Here is an 8,907-nt window from a genome sequence, read left to right on the forward strand (position 1 = left end):
AAAAAAATTATGTAGAAAAATGGTAATTAAAAACTTATCTATGCATTTTTTCCTTTTATAGGGATTTTGAAATTTTTTTTCCCTTAATATATTAAATGCAGACTAATCATTTTTAAGCATAAATTTTTGATAGAGATTGTATAAAAAATTATATTTGCAATTAGGACCAGAAAATATGATATTCTATAATAACGTCTTTATTTTTTTAATCTATTTGAAATTTAATGATAATTGGTCATGCAAGAAGTTTTCACTATAGGATAAAATTTTTTGAAATACTTTCTATTTTAAGTTAGATACTCAGGAGCGGATTTTGACAATATGAGGCCACAGACCCTAAAATATTTTGAGATCCTTTCTGGAAAAATTATATTGATGACAGAAAAGTAACAGAAACTGAACTTGTTTGAGTTCTTAACTTTATCTTCATGCGTGTTTTCGAATATCGTTTTATAATTTGAAAGCAATTCTTGTATGTTATTTAACGCATCTATAGCTCTTATTTCTCCTCAATTGTACAGAGAATATGCTTTTTATCGACACAATATATATATGTATGTAAAAGGGATTTTATGAACAACATTTGATTTGAAGTAAGAGTCGTGGAGTTCCTTTGCTATTTTTATTCTTTATAATTTCTAGGAAACAGTCCAATTTTTATACAGTATCAAAATTCTTTGTCCAAGCTGTGATGAGTACGCTGTAGCGTAAGAATAGGTAGGCAGAAAATAGGGAAGAAAGGATGAGAAAATATTTTGAACTTAAATAATTTTAGAGAAGATTTTAAAAGCGCAGCGTTTTGAGAATCAACGATCTGAAAAAATTGCGATCACCTCAGAAGTTAAAGGTTAAAGACACGTGAAATATTTTTTAGCGAATGAATTAATTGAAAATTGTAACACACACACACACGCGCGCGCGCGCGTATATATTTATGTATATTCGCTGTGGATTGATAGGATTTCTTTGTCTTGGGTATATATGTATATGATTAAATAGGTAAAAAAAAAAAAAGATACAAAATTCGTTTCTCTCATTTTTATTTTTTACTCTAAACACTTTTATTAAATAACGTAAAAGAATGAAATGACAGCAATTTCTTTTGAATTTTTAATTCGGATGGACAAGCATTCGAATTTTATATTAAATGGAAACAAGATTTAAAAAAAATATACTTAATAAATATATCCTTTTTTTCCCTTGAATTAAATTTAAAAAAGGAAACTTATTCAATTTTACCAGCAGGAATGGTCTTTCCGCAACTTTCCAGTATACTCTCTAATAAAGGTATCATCTTCCTCGCTACATAAAATCGTGGACAATAGGCAATACTTTCAACGCCACAAGTGCTCAGATTTTTATTTCCAGACACCCGCATATGAGTTTTGTGTTTCATAGTACGGTGAAGAAAACCAAATAGGCACTGTGAAAGCTTATTTTTTCCAACCGAATTCAGTTTTAATATCACGATCACATATCAAATTCCATTGATCTAAATCGTCGTGTTTTTATATAATCATGTTTACATATAATCAAAAGTACAGACCACCAAATGATCAACTCTTTGACGGATTAAATTCAAAATTCTAAAAGTAGCTTTAGATGCTAAATTGGTATATCGATTTTATTCGTATACCTATTTACTGTCTATCGTGTTCACTTGTACTCGAACTGCCAAATAGACAGCCTTCCTGTCAATAGATTTCATTTAAAATTTGATAGAAATCTACAAATTTATTGTTAAGGCCATGTAACCAAATTCCAGTTTGTTTAGCTCAAGACGTTTTTGAATTTTTGTGTTCACAGACGTATAGACAGACGTAATTCCCAAACTGTACTTTATGGACTCGAGGAAGTCTAAAATGTTGAGATTTGTCAAAATCTCGAGTTGGCGATTTTGGCGATTACAATAATTTCGCTTTGCATATTTCGTCATACTAAGCAAAAATGGATTTGTTTTCATAAACCACTAAATTTTTTTATGAATTATAAAAAAAATTATTATAAACAGAAGACTATTAAAGGAAAATTTTATATTCTTTCTAAATTTTGAACTGAAATAAGCATTGTCGGCTTTCTATAACTCGAATGTCATAGAATGTCATATTCTACAATCTAGCATACTTTCCAATAAAAAATATATTATTTCCAAATATTAATTCCAAAAAACAAATAAAATTAAATTAAATGTTAGAGGGAAATACAAAAGTGAATATTGTATAGCATTAAATTTATACTTTTGATATGACAATAAAAAAAATGCAAAAAAAAAAAAAAAAAAAAAACTGAGAGTAAAATTTTACAAACGTAGAAACCGTTATTAAAAGGCACCAAAATGTCACTTTTCTTGTTTTTAATTCGGAAGACTTGTCTATAATTTTACGATAATATCCTTTTTAATAAATAAGCGAAACAACTGATTCATATTATTCTGCGAATAATTCTTGACTATAGTAGAACGAAAAAAAAAAACAAAAAAAAAAAAAAAACTGTCTCTTTCAACTTGCATTACAGATTCGGTATGACTTCCCGTCAGATTTCAATTTGGTGAAAACTAAACAAAAAGCAATCAAAGAATTTTTACTTAAATATTTAAACACCATTTATAACTTACTGAATTCAAAATGTTTCCATTAATTTAGAAAAAAATGCAGTAATATTATTCTCATTAATTTAAGAAATCTGACATTATTGAAAATAGAAGTACTCGTCGATGACACTTTTGAGGGGGAAAAAAATAATAATAAAATAAAATCTCTTAATTACTGGCAATTTTGATTCAAGCAGAAAAAAAATCGCACTATAGCATCAGAATTAGACGATTGATGTAAATCAATATTATTAAAAATTAACCCTTTTCATTGGATAAACAAAAGACTGATAGATATTCTTTTTATGCTTTTAGCTTAAAAGATACTAACCGCCTTCGGCAACAAGCTGTTTACCCTTCATATCAAAGAAACAATTTAGCAATTTCAACTACCTTTGATCAAATGCATTACACCAAGACAAATGAAATAATATTTTAAAGCATTCTTACACAATAAACATAAAGCATAAGGCTTTCTAGTCTTATTTGGCTGTCGGGTAGATGCTGATGCCCATTAGAATTCTGAACGATTCTATGTTTATTAGTTTTTTCGAACAAATCTTGCAATCATAAAAAAGTAGGTTGTTTGATCGTACTACTTAAATAAAATGAGCAACTTTTGCTGCATAATAATCTTTAGACAGTACAATAGCAGATGCTTTTACGAGTAAGAGGAAAGAAAATAATATTTTGAGGAAATGCACGGTGTCGGTAATTGCCCCCTACCCCCATTAGATTGCCCTTTTGTGCAGCTTTGAAAAACTAGAAAAACTATCAAAGCACCCGAGGCAAATCACGTCATTACTTATTTTGAAATGGAGTGATAATTTATAATAAGAATTCAAAGGGATATGTTTCTTGCACAAGCTCACATACATCCACAAATTAGAAACGCAGGTACTGATAACAAGTTCCTGATTTTTTCCCCCTTTCATGAACTCGAATTTTTACTATCTGAGATTGGTATGAAGGTGATAGCGCTTGGAGATATTGAAAAGAAAACTTCATGCAGTAGTGCTTCAGAGAACGAGGGGAGGGGGTGGCTCTCGTTATTTTCCTTACTTGAATGACATTCCCTATCATAAAAATATTATTACAAACATGCAAGCCGATGATATAGCTTTCCTACGATGAAGCAAAACTTCATGGCAGTCCCCCTTAAATTTAAACACCCTTAATTTTTTTCATAAAGAACTTAGAATATTGGCTGACAAAGTGGGAAGAAAATTAAATGACGAAAAAGCGGAAACAACTATCTTCAACCAAAGCCTAAACAACTAATTGAGGATTAAATTTTATGATATCGAAATTGTCTGGAAAAACGAAGTAAAGTACTTGATAAACAGCTAAATTTTAAATCCCATGTTCAAACTTTCAGGAAAATATACAACAAGGTTTTCGATGTCTAATGCTCATTCACATGTAGAAATTCTAGCTCTTCTCTCGACGACGAATAGCCCATTTATCTCTCCTGCCTGCACACCCAGTCTTCCTGTTTGCACCCCATTCATTCTGCATACCCGATCTGGGCTTTCACAGCGAAAAAGAACTTAAATTGAATTATTGTTCAAATTTCAACGAAACGCGGAGATAGGAAAAGCCTTAAAAGTTCCCCCATTCGACAATTCATGCTCAAATAGGCAGAAAACATCTTTTACAATTTTGCAGAATATAAGAAGCCCGGCAATAGTAACCCAACAATAGGCAAATTTCCCCTTTTCGATCCAGGTGAAGTTTCTAACAAAAGAAGGCCCCTCTGCGCTCTCAATCTCTACAGACCATGTACTTCCCGAATCTTTTATATTTACCTTGCTGGCGTTATTCAAAGAGGGGGAAAATACATATGTTTTCATCAATAGAAACCACTTTCCCATCGTAGATGCAGCTTCTAGCTCATGATAAATTGCTTCTGTAGGAAGGAACTTTTACTGTAACTACGCATTTTGTTTTAAATTTCTTGCTTCACCCGTGATTAGAAGCTTGGAGTACATCGATACAGATATGATTATAGGAAGAATTATAATACATTTGGTTATAGGAATAATTATTATATGCATAATTTTGAGAATAATTATTCTATAGGATATCTTTATATTCAAATGTTATAATGTATGTATTAATAACAAAAATTTATATTATAGTTTTTTTTTTTTTTTTTTTACTAAGACAGAACGAAACGAATTCAATAAGATTTGCTTTGTTTTGGAATAGAAACATTATAGCCTTTATCAACCAAATATATTAAATGAAGTCCTAAAATCAATTAAAATTTTTTTTAAAAAAATGTAAAAATACATTTAAATGCAATTTATCGAAAATAAAAATTATATTTAAAAGTCAGAATAAATATAGGCTTAGTTTTCGCATATTTGACAAATCGCAATGTTAATATAACAGAGCAAATAAGATAGAAATTTATTATTTTTAAATTTTATTCGATGCACTTCCGTCCTTCATATAAAAGTGAAAAATTAAAAAAATGCATGAATTTTTGCTGACAAAAACAGTGGTGATCTAAAATATTAATCAATATTTCATGAATCATTAAAATTATTTGAAATTATTCGTTTTCACATATGTATGGAATAAATGAAAGATATTTTTGCATCCAAAAATTAATATTAAATGCATTATTTAATAATGTTTTGATGCTTGAATTGTTTTTATTCTATTTATGATGATTATGAACAGTGTTGTAATAATTGCAAATACGATGGATTAATGTTATTTGAGTCTTGTAAAAAATCTCGAATGCATAAAATAATACACAACAATAAATACTAAATAAACAAAAATTGGTCCTTTTCTTTTTACAAAACGTAGAGCTCATTGTGAATTAATTATAAATAAGTATGTTTGTAAAATTAAATAATTATAATCTTACAAAGCATTTATTAGGGAAAAAAATCCTATTCTTCATTGACTTCTTATATTCTGTAAGTGCTATGAGCTTACGACTAAAAAAAATTAACTTGCCACAAGAACAGAAACTCACCTCCAGATTTAAAAGTAGCGACCATTAATAAAATATTATGGCATTGAAATGCATTTTTTAACTTTTATTTGATATTTTTGATAACCTTTGAAATTTTTTATATATATTCTTACATTACAACAAGGCGGATATAATAACCTATAAAGAAATACAGAATCTGTAGCATTTGCAAATAATATAAAGCAAAGCAATGTTCAAGTATTACTTTTTTATTTATTTTGGTAGTTTTTCCAATCAAATCTAATTTTATAAAGAAATTGGCTCAAAGCTTCCTTCCATCTTTTGAAGTTCATTGTTTCTTTAAAACAAGTAATAATAAAAATTAAAAAAAAAGTCAATTCCTACTTTCGCAAGAATTGAACTCGCATTCTTCACCTTCACATGAAAAACACTGAAATTCTTGCATTTTACGGATTAAGCTACTGCCTGTTGATTTCAATATAAACTGCTAAAACTCTATTTAAAATACAGTACACTCTCGATTATCAACGAAATTGGGTGGCGCGGCAGCCGCGGATAACAAAAATCGCGGATAATCCGAAAAAAGCTAAAAACGTGTATAGCAAAAGAGAAAACAGTCATTCCAACTTTGAAAAATCGTTTTATGTACAATAAAACGTAAAATAAACAGCAGGAAATGTTTAACTAACTCTTAAAATTTTAGTATATCACTCAAAACTAACCTAAAATGCATTTTGTTAATGAAAACAGAAAAGTGCTTTGTACTTACAAGAGGCGTCAAGGATACACAGAAAAATTAACACATACGCACTGTTTTAATACTGTAATGTATCATGTAATTACAAAAGCATAACTGTAAAACTACACCTTTTTGAAGAAATCAGTCATTTGTGTTTGCTTCAAGCTTTGGAAGCATTTTCTCTTTGCTTGGAAGCAAAAAAAAAAAAAAAAAAAAAAAAAACTTAGTGCGGCAGGCGTGGATAATCGGGAGTCTACTGTATTAAAAATTAACTAAATTTAATAATTAATGAATTAATATTTGAAAAAATTGTAATAACATCAAATGCCATCCACTACAAGTTTAAAAAAATGTATTTGAACTTGAATGGATGAATAAAAAGTATTTTATTAACGATTGAAAATTTGAACACGATATATAAATATATATAAGGAGAGTGTGAACTAATAGTAGGAATTGAAAAAGGAAGTAATTTACTCAAAGAAGGTTTTTTTTTCCTTGACATACATAGAATCATACACACTTCACCGGGCAGCGGTCCATGGTGATAAGATCTGGGCTTTGAAACCGGAGGGTTTCAGGTTCGAGACCTGATTCCACCGAAGAACCGTCGTATAATCGGGTCTGGTGCACGTTAAATACGTCAGGGCCAAACATCTTCCCGCTGGTGTGGTGTGGATTTTGGAGAGGGGGTTTCAGTTCAGGTGACGTCCTCGTCATCTGAACGCGGTTCAAAATTGCCTAAATAGCCCAAGTGTTGCATTAAAACGGAAAGTTAATGTAACTAAACTAAACCATATAAAATTCACCTGATAACGCTGCAGTTAAGTTCATCAATCAATATTTTTTAAAAAGATCCCTTTTCACTTTTTTAAATGAAATAAAATTTGAATTACGGTCATTTGCTCCTTAGCGAATCATTTAACGGTACAAACAGAAACACCAGCAAATGAACTGGCACTTTTCGTAGGATGTGTGACAGGAATAAATAATTCCTTGTTTTCGGTTTCTTGGTCACAGTGCTTGATAATGATACGTAAAATATTCTTTAAGTCATTTTTGAAAGCGTTTTTACTTTTTGAAGTAGTTTATAAGCAATCAATATGCAATTACCCATTATAATGGTCCAAAATGACATAACAAACACACACACAGAAAAAAATCTAATGGAATGGATGTCAGGGTCATAAAATTCAGGAAAAGCGCTCATCTCTCTGTGTATCACCCCTTAGTGAAGTACAGTTGTCAAAAAGTAGGTGTTTGAGAATCCTGAAACGAGCAGTAATTAAAAAATACTGATTACAAAACATAACAAATTTAAAATAACCAGTTTACAAATCACTTTATTAAGGACATAATTGGAGAGAATATTCAATTTTCTTATTTAGATGTTTCATAAAAACACAATCTTTAGTACCTTCTTTTTATAACAGTGTATAGTAATTAGGTGCATTGGAAGTAAAACAATAAACACAATACAATGCACACAACAATACATAACAGATACATACAATATATAACAGATTAATACAATTTAATCAATTCACTCTAACTTCACTTAATATTAAAAATTAAAGCTGTATCAACTTGATATGCAGTGGCGGATTTTGACAACTTAAGGCCAAAGGCGCTACATTATTCTGAGGCCCCCTTCTAGGTCAATCATGTGATGATTAGAAAGTAACGTGAACTAAACTTATTTGCGCTAAAAAGCGCAAATAAGTTAGTAAGTTAGTATTAATCTTTATGCTTATTTTAGTTATGTAATATAAATATTATTAAAATCCAATTTCAATCCTAATTAACTTCCAAATTTTAATCTTATTTAACACATATTAACTTTCTTCTGTAATGTTCTCTTATTTCCTAATCCAATTCCACCTTTTTTTGTTTCATTAATGGGCTACGAGCGTTGTAAAAATGCTTAAATCTGCACTTTTACACTCTCCGAGTGAAGGGATAAAAAGACAAAAAAAAAAAAAACTTTTAAAAGATACCTATAATTCCCTTACTTAAATCGATACGTGTAAAGAAATCCCTATCAGAATATCATGGTATATAATGACTGGAGATAATTATTTGTTCTCTTCAAGCTCTTTTCGCTCTCTTCTGCTCTTGTATCGCTTGTGAACGGACGTCAGTTCAGCACGGCTTCTTGTACATAAACCATGCCTCCCGGGATGGAATAAAAGCAAAGTTTAAAATTACAAGAGTCTCTCTCTTCGGCCACGTGTTCACTTCGACCAAATATCTGTTTACATATGTATACACTTTATCTTTATTTTTTATTCTATTTTTTGATAATATAAAATGATAACTTGACAGTGATTTATTTCTGTCTTTGCGTATTTACATTTCATTAGGATGAACGTTAAAGTGTCCGAGCATTCAAATTTTGAAACTGAAAAATTATTTTTGACAAATATACATCGGTTTAGTTTTTATTTATTTAAGTTCATGTAAGCAATCTGTTCAATAAAAAAAATAGTTTTTTATAAATCCCCGGTTTTTTTTTCATTAACTATTACGAGTTTTATTATAAACCGAGCTCCGGGAATAGCATTAACATTTCTTGTAAAAGGAAGACTTTTTTTCCCTTTCTTTGTCTTACGGTAGCTGAGA

Source organism: Argiope bruennichi, chromosome X2 (assembly GCF_947563725.1).
Source record: "Argiope bruennichi chromosome X2, qqArgBrue1.1, whole genome shotgun sequence".
Lineage (NCBI taxonomy): Eukaryota > Metazoa > Arthropoda > Arachnida > Araneae > Araneidae > Argiope > Argiope bruennichi.